The sequence below is a fragment of the Schistocerca gregaria genome, chromosome 9 (genome assembly GCF_023897955.1).
Source record: "Schistocerca gregaria isolate iqSchGreg1 chromosome 9, iqSchGreg1.2, whole genome shotgun sequence".
Classification (NCBI taxonomy): Eukaryota; Metazoa; Arthropoda; class Insecta; order Orthoptera; family Acrididae; genus Schistocerca; species Schistocerca gregaria.
The window spans coordinates 262,467,653-262,487,427 of record NC_064928.1 but is presented as its reverse complement, the minus strand read 5'-3'; the positions used below and the strand labels follow the sequence as shown (position 1 = coordinate 262,487,427).

The following is a 19,775-nucleotide window of genomic DNA, read 5'->3' as shown; positions in this document are numbered from 1 at the left end:
CGAAAAACCGCATGGAACTTCCGACATTATCTACTACCTCATTTATATATATTGTGAAAAGTAATGGTCCCATAACACTCCCCTGTGGCACGCCAGAGATTATTTTAACGTCTGTAGACGTCTCTCCAGTGATAACAACATGCTGTGTTCTGTTTGTTAAAACTCTTCAATCCAGCCACAGAGCTGGTCTGATATTCCGTGGGCTCTTACTTTACTTATCAGGCGACAGTGCGGAACTGAATCTAACGCCTTCCGGAAGTCGAGAAAAATAGCATCTACCTGGGAGCCTGTATCTAATATTTTCTGGGTCTCATGAACAAATAAAGTGAGTTGGGTCTCACACGATGGATGTTTCCGGAATCCGTGTTGATTCCTACAGAGTAGATTCTGGGTTTCCAAAAACTACATGATACTCGAGCAAAAAACATGTTCTAAAATTCTACAACAGATCGACGTCAGAGATATAGGTCTATAGTTTTGCGCATCTGCTCTACGACCCTTCTTGAAGACTCGGACTACCTGTGCTCTTTTCCAATCATTTGGAGCCTTCCGTTCCCCTAGAGACTGGCGGTACACAGCTGTTAGAAGGGAGGGCAAGTTCTTTCTCGTACTGTGTAGAATCGAATTGGTACCCCGTCAGGTCCAGTGGACTTTCCTCTGTTGAGTGATTCCAGTTGCTTTTCTACTCCTTGGACACTTATTTCGATGTCAGCCATTTTCTCGTTTGTGCTAGGATTTAGAGAAGGAACTGCAGTGCGGTCTTCCTCTATGAAACATCTTTGGAAAAAGGTGTTTAGTATTTCAGCTTTACGCCTGTCATCCTCTGTTTCAATGCCATCATCACCCCGGAGTGTCTGGACATGCTGTTTCCAACCACTTACTGATTTAACGTGAGACCAGAACTTTCTAGGATATTCTGTCAAGTCGGTACATAGAATTTTACTTTCGAATTCACTGAACGCTTCACGCATAGCCCTCCTTACGCTAACTTTGACATCGTTTAGCTTCTGTTTGTCTGAGAGGTTTTGGCTGCGTTTATACTTGGAGTGAAGCTGTCTTTGCTTTCGCAGTAGTTTCCTAACTTTGTTGTTGAACCACGGTGGGTTTATCCCGTCCCTCACAGTTTTACTCTACACGTACCTGTCTAAAACGCATTTTACGATTGCCTTGAACTTTTTCCATAAATACGCAACATTGTCAGTGTCAGAACAGAAATTTTCGTTTTGATCTGTTAGGTAGAATGAAATCTGCCTTCTATTACTCTTGCTAAACACGTAAACCTTCCTCCCTCTTTTTATATTCCTATTAACTTCCATATTCAGGGATGTTGCAACAGCCTTATGATCACTGATTCCCTGTTCTGCACATACAGAGTCGAAAAGTTCGGGTCTGTTTGTTATCAGTAGGTCCAAGATGTTATCTCCACGAGTCGGTTCTCTGTTTAATTGCTCGAGGTAATTTTCCGATAGCGCACTCAGTATAATGTCACTCGATGCTCTGTCCCTACGACCCATCCTAAACATCTGAGTGTCCCAGTCTATATCTGGTAAATTGAAATCTCTACCTAAGACTATAACTTGCTGAGAAAATTGATGTGAAATGTATTCCAAATTTTCTCTCAGTTGTTCTGCCGCTAATGCTGCTGAGTCGGAAGGTCGGTAAAAGGAGCCAATTATTAACCTAGCTCGGCTGTTGCGTGTAACCTCCACCCATAATAATTCACAGGAACTATCCACTTCTAATTCACTACAGGATAAACTTCTACTAACAGCGACTAACTCTCCACCACCGGTTGCATGCAATCTATCCTTTCTACCTGTCTGTACCTTTGTAAAAATTTCGGCAGAATTTCTCTCTGATTTCAGCCAGCTTTCTGTACCTATAACGATTTCAGCTTCGGTACTTTCTATCAGCGCTTGAAGTTCCGGTACTTTACCAACGCAGCTTCGACAGTTTACCATTACAATACCGATTGCTGCTTGGTCCCCTCATGTCCTGCTTTGCCCCGAACTCGTTGAGGCTGCCGCCCTTTTTGTACTTGCCCAATGCCATCTAACCTAAAAAACCGCCCAGCCCACGCCACACAACCCCTGCTACCCGTGTAGCCGCTTGTTGCGTGTAGTTGACTCCTGACCTATCCAGCGGAACCCGAAACCCCACCACCCTATGGCTCAAGTCGAGGAATCTGCAGCCCACACGGTCGCAGAACAATCTCAGCCTCTGATTCAGACCCTTTACTCAGCTCTTTACCAAAGGTCAGCAGTCAGTCCTATCGACGATGCTGCAGATGGTGAGCTCTGCTTTCATCCGGCTAGCGAGACTGGCAGTCTTCACCAAATCAGATAGCCAGGGAGGGTTTCCTCCGATCCATAGCGACACACATCATTGGTGCCGACATGAGCGACCTGTGCAACCTGTACCCTTCATGGCATCCGGAAGGACCCTTTCCACATCTGGAATGACCCACCCCGGTATGCACACGGATTGCACATTGGTTTTCTTCGCCTCTCTTGCTGCCATATCCTTAAGGGGCCCCATTACGCGCCTGACGTTGGAGCTCCCAACTACCAGTAAGACCACCCTCTGCGACTGCTCGGATCTTGCAGACTGAGGGGCAACCCCTGGAACAGGACAAGCAGCCACGTCAGGCCGAAGATCAGTATCAGCCAGAGACAACCCCGGACTTGCGCCCTTCTGAGCTCAGCTTGATTCCTGACGTGAAGGTAGCGTTCTCGCTTTCCGCGTCTGGGTTCCGGGGTTCGATTCACGGCGGGGTCAGGGATTTTGTCTGCCTCGTGATGGCTGGGTGTTGTGTGATGTCCTTAGGTTAGTTAGGTTTAAGTAGTTCTAAGTTCTAGGGGACTGATGACGATAGATGTTAAGACCCATAGTGCTCAGAGTCATTTGAACCATTTGTCGAACTTTGGGGTATTCGGTTCGGAGCTGTTATGGAGATACGTCAGACAATAGACCGCTCCATTCGAACTACCTATACAACTGCCGTAGTTAGGGGTATCTTGCTCTTTCAACATCACTGGCGATGGCTTATATACATGAGCTATTCAAAAAATATCCGACCTTTTTTAATTGTTGAAATCAACAATGGTATCAGGGCGCGCATGCGCTCATGTTTTCAGGCATATTTAGCACACATACCTGATTTTCTCCACTACTTTGGAACGCTTGCAAGTGGTACACGTTGGATTTAGTATTCTGAGCAAAATGACGTCTTTACATCACATTTGGCTCCAAGCTTGGCAATTCTCAAGTTGAAACCATCGTGTGTTTGTGGACAAAGTAATGGGTACTGCAGGGCTAAAGGAGTGGTACAACCATTTCAAAGGTAGCCGCTAATCAATGAAGACAGAAGCCAGTTAAGGTACGCCCGCAATATCCGCAAATCAGGTCGTTACTGATCCCGCAATATTGCTGGTGAAGCAGAATGGACGAATCACTATCAGAGAAGTTGCAGTCTAATCTAAAAGCCGTAAAGTCAACTAAATAACTAGGTGTTACAATAACTAACGTCCGCCCGCGGTAGCTGAGTGGTCAGCACGACAGACTGTCAATCCTAAAAGACCGGGTTAGATTCCCGGCTGGGTCGGAGATTTTCTCCGCTCAGGGACTGGGTGTTGTGTTGTACTAATCATCATTTCATCCCCATCGACGCGCAAGTCGCCGAAGTGGCGTCAAATCGAAAGACTTGCACCAGGCGAACGGGCTACCCGATGGGAGGCCCTCGTCACACGCCATTATTATTATACAATAACGAACAACTTAAATTGGAAAGAACACATAGAAAATGTTGCGGTTAAGGCTAACCAAAGACTGCGTTTTATTGGCACGACACATATAAAACGTAACAGACCTACAAAGGAGACTGCCTACACTACGCTTCTCTGTCCTCTTTTAGAATACTGCTGGAAGATGTGGGATCCTTACAAGATAGGACTTACGGAGTAGATCGAAAAAGTCCAAAGAAAGGCAGCACGTTTTCTATTATCGCGAAATATGAGAGAGTGTGTCACACAAATGATACTGGATTTGGGCTGGACATCATTAAAAGAAAAGCGTTTTTCGTTGCGACAGTATCTTCTCACGAAATTCCAATCACCAACTTTTTCCTCCGAATGCGAAAATATTTTGTTGACACCGACCTACGTAGGTAGAAACGACCACAACGATAAAATAAGGGAAGTCAGAGCTCGTATGGAAAGACACAGGTGATCATTCTTTCCGGGTGCTATGCGAGATTGGAATAATAGAGACTTGTGAAGGTGGTTCGATGAACAATGTGCCATGCACTTAAATGTGACTTGCAGAGTATCCATGTAGATGCAAGTATAGGTGGTCACATTTTTACTATCCCCTGTATGTGCATATCGCTTCACACGACCTTTGTTACCTCAATGTCGATATCGGCATCATTTTCGAAATATGTGAGCTTACTTATATTATCTGTAATGTTAATATACAACAGGAACAATAAGGCTCCCAACACACTTCCCTCTGGCACAAGTGGTTACTTTTACACCTATAGATGAACTCTCCATTTAGAATGAGATGATGTGTCCCCCCTACAAAAATATTTTATTGGCCGTACTTTATACGATGCAGGCAAACGGTCAACTACAATTGTTGTTTACTGTGCGGTAACCTCTAGCGTATCAGAAGCGGTGTAGGAAAATGTTTTCAAATGAGTATACGCACTCGTATTTCGGCAGGTGCACAGTTTTGCCATTTCAATTTTTGCACGTTTTTACAGATACCTTTTCGAAAATTTCGAGCAAAACAAATCGAAATCTTTATTACATCACGAAACAATGAAGAAGCAAATGCGGGTTTGTTCGCAAGCCCGAAGCATTATCTGGTACAAGAATCATTGATTTTAATAAAGTAGCTGTCGATAGGTTTTTTTCGTTGCTAACAAATGTAACTGACAATCACAAACTAATGACTTCTCAAATAACTAATTGTGATGAAACAGGCGTCTCGGTTAATGCTAAAAACCAATCGAACATCGCAGCTTGCAAAGGGAACCGTCCAGTGCGATCGTTAACCTCTGCAGAAAGGGGCGAAACTGCAACCATCCTCATTAGTACGTCAGCAAGCGGAGCTGACATTCCTCCTACGATTATTTTTCCACTAAAGAAGAAGCAGAAAGAATTTGAGTTAGGACTGACAGCAGGAGGTTGCGCTGAGGTCCACAGCACCGCATGGATGGCCACAGAGTCATTCTTTGTATGGTTTCCACAATTAGTGGTATTTTCTAAGACATCAAAGCACGTCCCAGTTCTCCTTATATCAGATGGCCACTCAGCTCATACCACGAACAATGACGTTATGGACTACGCGAGGGAGAGTGGCGTTTCTTCACCACCACATTGCTCTCACAGACTTCAGCCGCTTGATGTTTGTTTTATAAATCCTCGTTATAGTGATCAGCTTCGAAAATGGCTGCGAAGCCACGCAGGGAAAGTCGTAACTATCTTTCAAATTTCAACGCTTTTTGGTTCAGCTTTCGTCTAAAGCGCAACAATGAAAACCGCTATTAAAGGTTTCGAAGCTACTGCAATATGGCCCACGGACCCATCCATATTCAAGACGCACACTTCCTATCGGCACACACAACTGACAGCGGACGTGATAGGCCGTCAGATGAAGGGGTTATTATATCTGAACAATTTGAATTGCCTCCAACTAGCACACCAGCTGAAAAAGACGACTCAAACGGGCTGGATAATCAAGGGGACGAGGTTTCAGCGAATTGTTACAATGAACTGCCGCCTAAGAATAACAAAGTTATTGGGGCTAATTGTTCTAATCTTGGGTGCTCTTGGATGACAACTGACAACACAACCTCCTCATTTCATATTTCACCTGAGATTCTGATTTTCTTGTCAAAAGTTAACGAAAGCAAGAAAAGAGCGAGACTGAAAAGGGGGAACTACGTTGTTTTAACTGATTCGCCGTACAAAAAAGAGTTAAAAGTCATTAATGGGAGAAATAGAAAAAAGAACTTTGACAAAGAAGAAAGAGCAAACAGAAAACTTTTTGCGAAAGAGAATAAAATTAAGAACTCAAAAACGAGAGAAAGAGCCTGAAGATAAATGGAAGAAAGGAGTAAGAATACTATACTAACGAGAGTGATTATGAGGTAAGTTCTGACTGTCAGTGTGTATATTGTGGTGGGTTATATTCAAAATCAGTTGGAGGTTGGGTCGCTTTTTCCACGTGCAAAAAATGGACACACGATTCTTGTGCAGGAATAGATAGCGAAGATGATGAGTGTCTCCCCGTGTGTGAATTTTGTAAACAGCCTCAAGAAAAGGATACGATACATGAAAACTGTAGTTTGACATTAATACTCACTTTAAACTAAAAAAAATACCGAGCAAGCCAATATTTTCTGCATTTCCGATAATTTTATACGTTTTTGTAATCACTTGTATTTACCACCCCATTCTGCCGCGTGCAAATGATATAAATTTGTTTTTGAGTGAGAAAATATTGTTGTTTTATTTTATGGCAATGTTCTTATATTTTTGTGATTAATACATCATAATGTGTTCATATAAAAATTTGTAACTCTCTTATTTATCAATTTTGTACATTTAATCAAAGTTTTCAACTGTGTACCCCATTATACCTTGGATTCCCCAACGTGTCGGATAAGAAAGATAAAAATACAATCACTACTCGTTTCTTCAACGACAATTTAAGCTGTGTTCTGTGGTTCCTCCCAGAGTTCATCACGATATATTCCGAAAAAAATCATAGTTAACGAACGTTATAAATTGCTCTAGAAACGAAGGCAATCCCAGTTAACATTTAATAAGGCCACTGGTATCCTTCGAAATGCAACTAATCAAAGTAATGCAGAACGTCGTGGGTCACAGCGGATGGGTGGAATCGAAATATGACATTTACCCACGATCGCTTCTTTTTGTCAATTTGTGCCATTAATTTCTCTGCTCCCTAATCTGATTTCGTATCTCCCCATCAGCTATTCGATCAAAACTTTTTTAGCATTCTTCTACACCACCACATTTCGGAAGTTTCTAGTCGTCTCCTGTTTGGGGAACCAGGCATGTTAACTGCTGATTCGCAATATATTTATTCCGAAAGGCAAAAGGAACCCCGAAAACAATGAAAATAATTTTGTTTATTGGTGACTGTACCAGTTTGATTTACACTTAGTGCGAATATGAAAGTATTTTATTCCAAATCCTTATTTGAAGGTACTAAAATGTCGGTTTAAATGGCAGCTTGCTATGTAAGACATGCCCACTTGTTTCTCTGTGCCATCTCTTCTTTGAGATGATAAGCCTAGGGACATTTTACCCGTAGTTTTTGAGCTTTCACCTATTGAATACATTTTTTCTTGTCTCGTAGTCAGTTGTTTGCTACAGTAATAACGTTTCTGAACAAAACAAATGCCAAGATCTACCCACAAAGTTTTCGAGAGAAGTTCTAGAAGACTTGCAAGAAATAAAAAAGTAAATATCATGAAACAAATGTTATGTTTTTGTACAGCATTAATACTATTGGAAAGTGAAAGAAACTATGAATTTAAATGAGTGCATGTACGACGTTAAGTGCAATGCAACTTTAAATTTTCCGTAACTTTTCTAACTAAATGTACCTTTCCTCTCAAACCATTTATCCCAGAACCATGGAATTCTAACGGTCAGTTTTCTTACTCGAGGGCATGAAGAGTCGAGGGATATGAAAGGGAAGCAGTGGTTGGGAAGGGAGTGAGACAGGGTTGTAGCCTATCTCCGATGTTATTCAATCTGTTTGCTGAGCAAGCAGTAAAGAAAACAAAAGAAAACTTCGGAGTAGGAATTAAAAACCATGGAGAAGTTGTATTATAATGAACACTATGGTCTTTTTATTTTTGAAATTTGCCTGCAAAACCTCTCTTTCAAAATTTTTCTAAAAATTTCAGTATTAATATATTATTCATGAAAAATTGTTAGCTTGTTGGAAAACAGTGGAAATGCATGTAAGTAATGTTTTGTGTTTTACCGTTAATATAACACAACTTAGAATAAGGATCATATAAATAGATCAGTTAACATGGTGGAGATGGAAGATACGTTCTCCCCGTGAATATTGTGTTTAAAAACAAATGAATATTTTCAAATCAACAGCTCATTTCATGAAGTCATAACTAGAAGTGAATAATCTCCACAAAAATTGGTAAGTTAATTACTTTGGTGCAAGAAAGTCTCCATCATTAAGGAGAACGATGTTTTCAATAACTTGCCGGCAGCCACAAAAAGCTTTACTACTGACAGATTTCAGTTTACGAGGAGCCTAAAGGATTTCTTGCTAACCATCTCTTCCGACACCATTAATGAATTGAATTATTTATTAGAACTAGCGCGCGCGCGCGATTGAGAGAGAGAGTGTGTGTGTGTGTGTGTTAGAGAGAGAGAGAGAGAGAGAGAGAGAGAGAGAGAGAGAGAGAGAGAGAGAGAGAGAGAGAGAGAGAGAGAGGGGGGGGGGTCAAATAATACGTGTACAATCAGAAGTGTGACTAAATTTTCATTCCTCGTTCATGATCAGTCCATTTGCGGTCTGTGGATAGTAAATTAGCATATTATTTTCCCATTGAGTATCTCCCCATTATGGATCAATTTCAATGGGAAAGTACATATAATCTAATCCTCTTGTCTGCCCCACTTCTGTTGAAGGTTACACATCACACAAATACGTTGTTGTTGTTGTTGTCTTCAGTCCACAGACTGGTTTGATGCAGCTCTCCATGCTACTGTGTCGTCTGGAAGCTTCATCTCCCAGTACCCACTGCAACCTACATCCTTGTGAATCTGCTTAGTGTATTCATCTCCTGGACTCCCTCCTCGATTTTTACCCTCCACGCTGCCCTCCAATATTAAATTCGTGATCCCTTAATGCCTCAGAACGTGTCCTACTATCCGACCCCATCTTCTAGTCAAGTTGTGCCACAAAGTTCTCTTCTCCCGTATCCTATTCAATACCTCCACATTAGTTATGTGATCTACCCATCTAATCTTCAGCATTCTTCTGTAGCACCACATTTCGAAAGCTTCTATTCTCTTCATGTTCAAACTATTTATTGTCCATTATTCACCTCCATACGTGGCTACACTGCATACAAATACTCGGAGAAAAGACTTCCTGATACCTAAAGCTATACTCGATGTTAGCAAATTTTTCTTCTTTAGAAACACTTTTCTTACCATTGACAGTCTACATTTTATATCCTCTCTACTTCGACCGTCATCAGTTATTTTGCTCCCTAAATAGCAAAACTCCTTTACTACTTTAAATGTCTCATTTCCTAATCTAATTCCCTCAGCATCACCCACCTTAATTCGACTACATTCCATTATCCTCGTTTTGCTTTTATTGATGCTGATCTTATATCATCCCTTCAGGACACTTCATTCTGTTCAGCTACTCTTCTAGGTTCTTTGCTGTCTCTGAATTACAAAGTCATCGGCAAACCTCAAGGTTTTAGTTTCTTATCCATGGATTTTAATTTCTACTCAGAATTTTTCTTTTGTTTCCTTTACTGCTTGCTCAATAAACAGATTGAATAACACTGGGGATAGTCTACAACCCTGTCTCATTCCCTTCCCAACCACTGCTTCAATTTCATATCCCTTGACTCTTATAACTGCCACCTGCTTTCTGTACAAATTGTAAATTGAATTCGCTCCCTGTATTTTACCCCTGCCACCTTCAGAATTTGAAAGAGAGTATTCCAGTCAACATTGTCAAAAGATTTCTCTAAGTCTACAAATGTTAGAAACGTAGGTTTGCCTTTCCTTAATCTACTTAATAAGGTAAGTCGTAGGGTCAGTATTGCCTCACATGATCCAGTATTTCTACGGAATCCTAACTGGTCTTCCCTGAGGTCGGCTTCTACCATTTTTTCCATTCGTCTGTAAAGAATTTGCGTTAGTATTTTGCAGCTGTGACTTATTAAATTGATAGTTCGCTAATTTTCACATCTGTCAACACCTGCTTTCTTTGAAATTGGAATTATTTCATTCTTCTTGAAGTCTGACGGTATTTCGGCTGTCTCATGCATCTCGCTCATCAGACGGTAACGTTCTGTCAGAGTTGGGTCTCCCAAGGCTGTCAGTAGTTCTAATGGAATGTTGCCTACTACCGGGATCTTGTTTCGATTAAGGTCTTTCAGTGCTCTGTCAAACTCTTCACGCAGTATGTCATCTCCCATTTCATCTTCATCTACATCCTCTTCCATTTCCATTATATTGTCCTGAAGTACACTGCCCTTGTATAGATCCTCTATATACACCTTCCACCTTTCTGCATTCCCTTCTTTGCTGATAACAGGGTTTCCATCTGAGCTCTTGATATGCATACAAGTGAATCTCGTTTCTCTAAAGGTCTCTTTAATTTTCCTGTACGCAGTATCTATCTTACACCTAGTGATATGCGCCTCTACATCCTTACGTTTGTCCTCTAGATATCCCTGCTTAGCCATTTTGCACTTCCTGTCGATCTCATTTTGAGACATTAGTATTTCTTTTTGCCGGCTTAATTTACTGCATTTTTGTATTTTCTCCTTTCATAAATTAAATTCAATATATCTTCTGTTACCCTCTTTCTCTGCGCATGTCAAGTTCCGTAGGCCCAAATTGAGGAGCAAATCTTCAAGGTCATGGAACGTGTCAGTATCTACATCTACATCCGTACTCCGCAAGCCGCCTAACGGTGTGTGGCGGAGGGTACCCTGAGTACCTCTATCCGTTCTCCCTTCTATTCCAGTCTCGTATTGTACGTGGAAAGAAGGATTCTCGGTATGCTTCTGTGTGGGCTCTAATCTCTCTGATTTTATCCTCGTGGTCTCTTCGCGAAATATAAGTAGGAGGGAGCAATACACTGTTTGACTCTTCGGTGAAGGTATGTTCTCGAAACTTCAACAAAAGCCCATGCAAAGCTACGGAGCGTCTCTCCTGCAGAGTCTTCCACTGTAGGTTATCTATCATCTCCGTAACGCTTTCGCGATTACTAAATGATCCTGCAACGAAGCGCGCTGCTCTCCGTTGGATCTTCTCTATCTCTTCTATCAAACCTATCTGGTGTGGATCCCACACTGCTGAGCAGTATTCAAGCAGTGGGCGAACAAGCGTACTGTAACCTACTTCCTTTGTTGTCGGATTGCATTTCCTTAGGATTCTTCCAATGAATCTCAGTCTGGCATCTGCTTTACCGACGATCAACTTTATATGAACATTCCATTTTAAATCACTCCTAATGCGTACTCCCAGATAATTTATGGAATTAACTGCTTCCAGTTGCTGACCTGCTATTTTGTAGCTAAATGATAAGGGACCTATCTTTCTATACATTCGCATCACATTACACTTGTCTACATTGAGATTCAATTGCCATTCCGTGCACCATGCGTCAGTTCGCTGCAGATCCTCCTGCATATCAGTACAATTTTCCATTGTTGCAACCTCTCGATACACCACAGCATCATCTGCAAAAAGCCTCAGAGACTTTCCGATGTCATCCACCAGGTCATTTATGAATATTGTGAATAGCAACGGTCCTATGACACTCCCCTGCGGCACACCTGAAATCACTCTTACTTCGGAAGACTTCTCTCCATTGAGAATGACATGCTGCGTTCTGTTATCTAGGAACTCCTCGATCCAAGCACACAACTGATCTGATAGTCCGTATGCTCTTACTTTGTTCATTGAACGACTGTGGGGAACTGTGTCAAACGCCTTGCGGAAGTCAAGAAACACGGCATCTACTTGTGAACCCGTGTCTAAGGCCCTCTGAGTCTCGTGGACGAATAGCGCGAGCTGGGTTTCACACGGCCGTCTTTTTCGAAACCCATGCTGATTCCTACAGAGTAGATTTCTAGTCTCCAGAAAAGGCATTATACTCGAACATAATACGTGTTCCAAAATTCTACAACTGATCGACGTTAGAGATATAGGTCTATAGTTCTGCACATCCGTTCGACGTCCCTTCTTGAAAACGGGGATGACCTGTGCCCTTTTCCAATCCTTTGGAACGCTTCGCTCTTCTAGAGACCTACGGTACACCGCTGCAAGAAGGGGGCAAGTTCCTTCGCGTATTCTGTGTAAAATCAAACTGGTATCCCATCAGGACCAGAGGCCTTTCCTCTTTTGAGCGATTTTTAATTGTTTCTCTATCCCTCTGTCGTCTATTTCGATATCTACCATTTTGTCAACTGTGCGACTTCAAGAGAAGGAAGCACAGTGCAGTCTTCCTCTGTGAAACAGCTTTGGAAGAAGACATTTAGTATTTCGGCCTTTAGTCTGTCATCCTCTGTTTCAGTACCATTTTGGTCACAGAGTGTCTGGACATTTTGTTTTGATCCACCTACCGCTTTGACATAGGACCAAAATTTCTTAGGATTTTCTGCCAAGTCAGTACATAGAACTTTACTTTCGAATTCATTGAAAGCCTCTCGCATAGCCCTCCTTACACTACATTTCGCTTCGCGTAATTTTTGTTTGTCTGCAAGGCTTTGGCTATGTTTATGTTTGCTGTGAAGTTCCCTTTGCTTCCGCAGCAGTTTTCTAACTCGGTTGTTGTACCACGGTGGCTCTTTTCCATTTCTTACGATCTTCCTTGGCACATACTCATCTAACGCATATTGTTCGATGGTTCTGAACTTTGTCCACTGACCCTCAACACTATCTGTACTTGAGACAAAACTTTTGTGTTGAGCCGTCAGGTACTCTGTAATCTGCTTTTTGTCACTTTTGCTAAACAGAAAAATCTTATTACCTTTTTAATATTTCTATTTACGGCTGAAATCGTCGATGCAGTAACCGCTTTATGATCGCTGATTCCCTGTTCTGCATTAACTGATTCAAATAGTTCGGGTCTGTTTGTCACCAGAAGGTCTAATATATTATCGCCACGAGTCGGTTCTCTGTTTAACTGCTCAAGGTAGTATTCAGATAAAGCACTTAAAAATATTTCAATGGATTCTTTGTCCCTGCCACCCGTTATGAACGTTTGAGTCTCCCAGTCTATATCCAGCAAAATTAAAATCTCCTCCCAGAACTATAACATTTCCCTAAGGGGCTCCATCACTAGCCTAACGTTGGAGCTCCCAATAACTAATAAACCCCTCCCCCCGTGTGCCTGCTCGGACCTTGCTGAAGGAGCAGCCACATGTCCATTCACAGGCAGAGCGGGCGATGCCACACGGCCAGCCTCCACATTGACCCTCCGCCTCGTGCGCCGCGAACGCCACTGAACCCGCCACTCCCCTTGGGGAGAGGGTGGCCCAACCGCGCCCGGTACCCGCGAAGATCTCTCGACAGCAGGGACAGTGGGTGAAGCATCTAATACCTGGGGTGCACCATGCGACGCACCAGACTCCCCACTGCCGCTACACTCCGAGGCAGCAGCCTGAAGACGGCTGACCGCGGCCATCAACACGCTCAGCTGTTCGCGAAGAGTGGCCAGCGTCCGTACACAGCAGTCACACATCCTATCCATCCTAAGGAATCAATTTACCGAAGAGACTTAATCAACTTTTAAGTAGACTGCTAATTCACTAAAGGCGATTGATTACTGACTAAACTGTGATTGCTAACCACTTCTTGTGGAAAACAATGAAAATAGCACTACCTGTCTCTGGACTGTATTCAAAACAAACACTAGCACTACTGGCACTATGGCTGACTACAAGGACTCTCTCTGACTGTATTCAAAACAAACACGAAATCTATGTAACACTATTACTAGCACTCGACAATTAAAGCTTCCTAAAAGCAAAAACACACGGAAGAAGAAGTGACAAGTAAGAAAAATAGAGTTAATACTTAAATTAAGGTAGCTCGCTGCACAGCAGACGTGAAGCAGCTGGCGGTTAGGGCGACACATGAACTTACAACAAAAAAGTAATAACAGATAGAAATACATGTTCATGAACCTGAGAGAAAATCAGTCCATAAGTTTAAGCAAACGCTATCAGCAGTACAATGAGAATCAGCTTAATTTTTCAATTAACTCCTCGACAGAATAAAAGGAGTGACCCATGAGGAAACACTCCAGTTTCGATTTGAAAGCGCGTGGATTACAGCTAAGATTTTTGAATTCGAGTGGCAGCTTATTGTAAATGGATGCAGCAGTATACTCACACATTTTTGCACAAGAGTTAAGGAAGTCCGATCCAAATGGAGGTTTGATTTCTCCCGAGTATTAACCGAGTGAAAGCTGCTTATTGTTGGAAATAAACTAATATCGGTAACAAGAAACGACAATAAGGAATATACATATTGAGAGGCCAAGGTCAAAATACCCAGACTCCCTGAACAGAAGTCGACAAGAGGTTCGTGAACTCACACCACTTTTTGCCCGAACCTCCAGTTTCTGAGCCAAAAATATCCATCTAGAATGGGAAGAGTTACCCAAAAACATAATACCATACGACATAAGTGAATGGAAATAAGCAAAGTAGACTAATTTACTTGTCGAAGTATCACTCACTTTCGGCACCGTTCCAATAGTGAAAATGGCAGTATTAAGTCTTTGAACAAGATCCTGAACGTGGGCTTTCCACGACATCTTACTATTTATTTGAACACCTAGGAATGTGAACCGTTCAGTTTCACCAATCATATGCCCATGCTGTGAAATTAAAACGTCAGGTTTTGTTGAATTGTGTGTTAGAAAATGTAAAAACTGAAGCTTACTGTGATTTAACGTTAGTTTATTTTCTACAAGCCATGGACTGAGGTCATGTACTGCACTACTTGAAACGGAGTCAATGTTGCACCCAACATCCTTTACTACCAAGCTAGTGTCATCAGCAAACAGAAATATTTTAGAGTTACCCATAATACTTGAGGGCATATCATTTATATAAATAAGGAACTGGAGCGGCCCCAACACTGATCCCTGAGGAACCCCCTCCCCCTTGACAGTACACCACTCAGATCCCTCATCACACTGTATTACTTTCCCCCATTCCCGTAGATCGTTCCCTAATGATCTTCCTGAAACACTCTACAACTTCTGATTCTGTCAGTTCTTTCAGGTCCCATCTCCTTAAATTCCCACCTTTTTCCAGTTTCTTCAGTTTAATCTACAGTTCATAATCAATATATTGTGATCAGAGTCCACATTTGCCCCTGGAAATGTCTTACAATTTAAAATCTGGTTCCTAAATCTCTGTCTTACCATTATATAATATATATGAAATATTGCAGTATCTCCAGGTCTCTTCCACGTATACAATCTTCTTTCATGATTTTTGAACCAAGTGTTAGCTATGATTAAGTTATGCTCTGGGCAAAAACCTACCAGGCGGCTTCCTCTTTCATTTTTTACCCCCATTCCATATTCACCTACTACGTTTCCTTTTCTTCCATTTCCTACTGTCGAATTCCAGTCACCCATTAATATTAAATTTTCATCTCCCATCACTATCCGAATGATTTCCTTTATCTCATCACACATTTCATCAATTTCTTCATCATCTGCGGACTACTTTTACGGCTTTGGTAGGCGTGGGATTCGTGGCTATCTTGGCCACAACAATGCGTTCACTATGCTGTTTGTAGTAGCTTACCCGCATTCCTATTTTTATTAATCATTAGACCTACTTATGCATTAGCTTCATATTAGCCTTCCTAATACTAAAATCTATATCCGATGTTAACAATGACGCCGGTGGATGGACTATCAGGAAATTACTGACCGTCGAGAAAGTCACAAATATAACCGACAAGCTAATGGGCCCTTCACAGGAAAAGGTTTTTTGCCAGAAAACGGGGAAAATTGGAACCCAGCAAATGAGTAAAAAAATGTATATTCACTGACAAAAAAAATAGTGTACGCACACAACTTACACAACAATAGTCTGGGATTACTCTATTACGTAATACAGTTTTTGTGATTGTATCTTGCAGCTTTAGTTATTTTTAATTAAAAGAGGCTTTAAAAGGACAGAAAGAACGTGTTGGACTACGCTACAGATCGTTCTGTTAGCACAGTGTTTACTTTGTAATCACTTTCGTTGACTTCGGCAACTCTCAACAGAAATCTCCAACCTAACCGAGACAATGTGCTACGATACAGCCGAGATCATGACAAGAGAATGGGCTACATCACACTCGAAGTAAATGTATATAGGTAAGGATCTCCATGACCTGTATACGTCTGTTATAAAAAATCTCCAAGCCACTCTCCTCAAATAGACCGCAATCTTCTCTTGACCTTCAACTGTTACTATTTCAGAATTAAAAACCAGATTCAAAGAAAATTTGGCTACAAGGCACAAAACTAGAAAAATAAAAATAATAAAAGTGAGAACGTGAAACATGTTAGCAATAATCATAAACAGGAGATTTACAGAAAATATAATTGAGAAAGGAAATCATTAATATTATCGACCGTTTAGGAACTCTAGGCTACGAAATGGATAAAACCACATATCGAATAAGTGGTGGAAGAGTTAGTGTGTTTTAAGATTAAAACCAAACAAGAATTAGAGAAAAATATATCGAAGCAAGGCCTCTATTACGAAAAATTGCTAAATCTCGAGACAAATTGTGTCCTTCTGTATTAGATGAAATGTTTTGGCCCCTAGTACGGATGAAACAGTATCTGCAGTATCAACAGGAACTTCGGACATGTGTTTCATATTTCATCCAAGCCTGCAGTCTATAAATATTTAAACAAAATACTAAAACAAAATACCACTACAGGGAATTACTTACGAAGTAGTTCTTGGTAAAGAAACACAGGACACAATTACGTATGTAGGCTTAATACGAACTACAACTGTGTTTATAAATCGCTATAGTTGCCTTGGACTAACGACGAGCAAATATCAATATAACCTGTACGCTTTTCAAAGCTGTTATCCATGAAAAAGCCAAACTACGTATCGTGAACAAAATACAATTTAACACCGAAACAATGACATTAGCTGACAATGGGCACAGACTTTAGTCAATGGGCACTGTTGAAAATTTGTGCCAGACCAGGATTAGCACCCGAGTCCCCTGGTTACGAGGGAGAGGCAATGATCACTGTGTCCGAATTACACAGTGGTCAACAGAATAGCACGAACTGCCCGAGCATGCCGTTCTTTAGATCCAAATTCTCAATTTCTCCATAGACTGCTGATGCACTGCTCCTTGAACATAATCCTCCTCCCTTTAATTATACAGTACATGGCCAAAAAAACAGACACCGAATATATGCAAACTTGGCCTTACGAACATAGCAGACGTCGTCTATGTAACACACGTCAAACTTCAAAGAATTTACCAATTCGTTGCATTGTTTACTATAGACCACAAATCAAGTAACGTAAAAAAAGCACTGCGTCTATTGAGATCATGATTCAGAGTTAAAAAAAACTAATAAGTCGCCTACATATTACAGGTGCTGCCGAAAGAGGAGAACCATTATTTTCCCACAAAAGGAAATATAGTTAAAATTACGCTTCTATTTCGGTTAGTTTATGCGGTTACTAAAATTTGCAGTGAAAGTTACATAGTGGACTCTACCCTCCCCCCACCAGAAACGTAGTTATCGTGGCTGTTGTGAGACTTTTGTACACAGTTAGAGAAAGTGTGTTAAATGTGGCGCGGACGGAAACGCTAGGCTACGCTACAGGGCAATCTGCTCGCACAACGTTTAGTCGGCATTCATAATCGTTGGCGTAAACAACTCTCAATCAAATTACCACCTTCCAACCTAACTTAGATCTCGGGCTACACTACCAATCGGCCTGTCATCACAACCAAAAATTCATTGAGGGGGGTGGAGGGATTTCCTGTAGCTCTCTCTAATGTATCTCTAGGCAAAACTGCCAGTTTTGTCAGACTCAACAGCAAGATTTACCAATGGTAAACACTTTTGAGACGGCTCGTAATATAGGAATAGTCCTCTTCGTCTTACTTGGCATAAATTGTTCGCTGGCGTCCCAGCAGCTAGCTCCCTCAGTGTCTGCTTCTGCCATCGCACCACGCTAGTCTGCTGTTGTCCTAGCAGACCGAACGTACCGCACATCCGATACCTTCGGAACCACTCACTGGCCAGTTAGCAACTGAGCGGAACACTGTTTACATCGTGAAAGGAAAACTATGCAAAGATGTACACTTAAATGGCACGACTGAGTAGCACACACACAGTAATATCTGAGGAATGTCCTTCGACACGCGCAGAACGAAAGTCTTCTCGCGAACGTACAGCGTCTCTGAAAAAAAATCTCGTGACTATATTCCGGCGTTACGGCCAGGTTCTCATACAAATGAGCAAAAAAGGGTACATTTGAAATTCTTTTTGAGACAATGAAAATACATTCGAAAGATCTGTTTGGGAATTACGAGTGATAATACTATGAGCTTAATTTTAGATTTTCAATAAAAAATGGCGCCCGTAATTATGATTTGATCAAGGGCCTGCGAGACTGGAGTACGCAGAGCGCGTGCAGTGTGGCACCTCATATGTTACCTGAATTCAAAAATGGGTAACATCAGTTGATACTACATTATTCCTCTGAAATTGAAAATGGATAACATCAGTCGATAAAACATAAAATTTATGGGAGCGTATACCTAACCGCAATGAAACAACCTTAAATTTAACGATACAGTGCTAATTCGAACTTTGAGTTCGATTTTTGAGGGTTTGTTTCACTCCTTATGCCTACACAAAAATTAGTTAATATTAACAAATGTCATATTATAGCTATAAGTTCCTAAGAAAAGTGTTTACTTTTAGGGGTCAGAGGTAGATGTTAAGAGAACGAACCACTTTTAATTTATGCTGCATGCCGTTCTGAGAAAATAGTTACCCGAAAAAAATGTGTTCAAAGTTTAGGGAAAACATTTAGTTATATTATTACTTCGATTTGCATGAACTGAGTGTTACATATATATTTTTAATGTCGCTGAAAACGAATCTGAAGTCAGATTTTCAATATTCAAAACAGCTAATCCAATACGGAGGGCAACCGATTATGTTTTGACCAATTTTTACCAAAAATGTATTTTCGTTATTTACGTTTAGTCTGCAAGTCAAGGAGTATTTATCAACCCTTCCTCTACCTCTGATTGTTCCTAGACAGCAACTTCCTGTTCTTCTTGGCAGGAAAAGCCGATCTGTCAAAGCTGGATATGCAGCACTCGGCAGCCTGCACTTGATATTCGTCCGTATTTTCGGTGAGTATGTTTGCATGCATTCTGCAGTATGAATCATTTTGAGCACGTGCGACACGGGACGAGTTATCATCTACATCTATATGGATACCCTGCAAAACACATTTAAGTGCCTGGCAAAGGGTTCATCGAATCACCTACACAACTGATAATTAATTGAAACCCTCAGCTGCCGACAGGTGTTGTTGATATACTTCGATGGGGACCGCTGAAAAGTGTGCCGCTACTGGGACTCGAACCCAGGATCTCCTGCTTACAAGGCAGACGCTCAATCCATCTGAGCTATCGAGGGCACAAATGAACAGCACGACTGCAGGAATTTATCCCTCGCACGCTTCCCGTGAGACTCACACCCCGAACCGCCCACAATCCGATTACGTAATGTACTTAATAGGTATTTGTCCATCCACTCATTACTGGCTCACACTAAGGTGACGATTCCCGTAAGATTTCCGGTAGCCTGTGCGCATTCGCACAGACGAAGGTCAATGGCTGGGTGACGTTTAACCATAGATATGAAGATAGTAACTGTTCTAGAAAGAACAGGCGCCACTGACGACCGTACAGCTC

General features: G+C 41.5%; 1 non-coding gene across 1 annotated transcript; it reads right to left on the bottom strand.

Moving 5' to 3' along the window:
* Positions 1 to 19,423: 19,423 nt before the first annotated feature.
* Trnat-ugu (transfer RNA threonine (anticodon UGU)) lies at positions 19,424 to 19,498 on the bottom strand. The gene has a single exon. It is a non-coding gene; the product is annotated as a tRNA-Thr (tRNA).
* Positions 19,499 to 19,775: the final 277 nt, after the last annotated feature.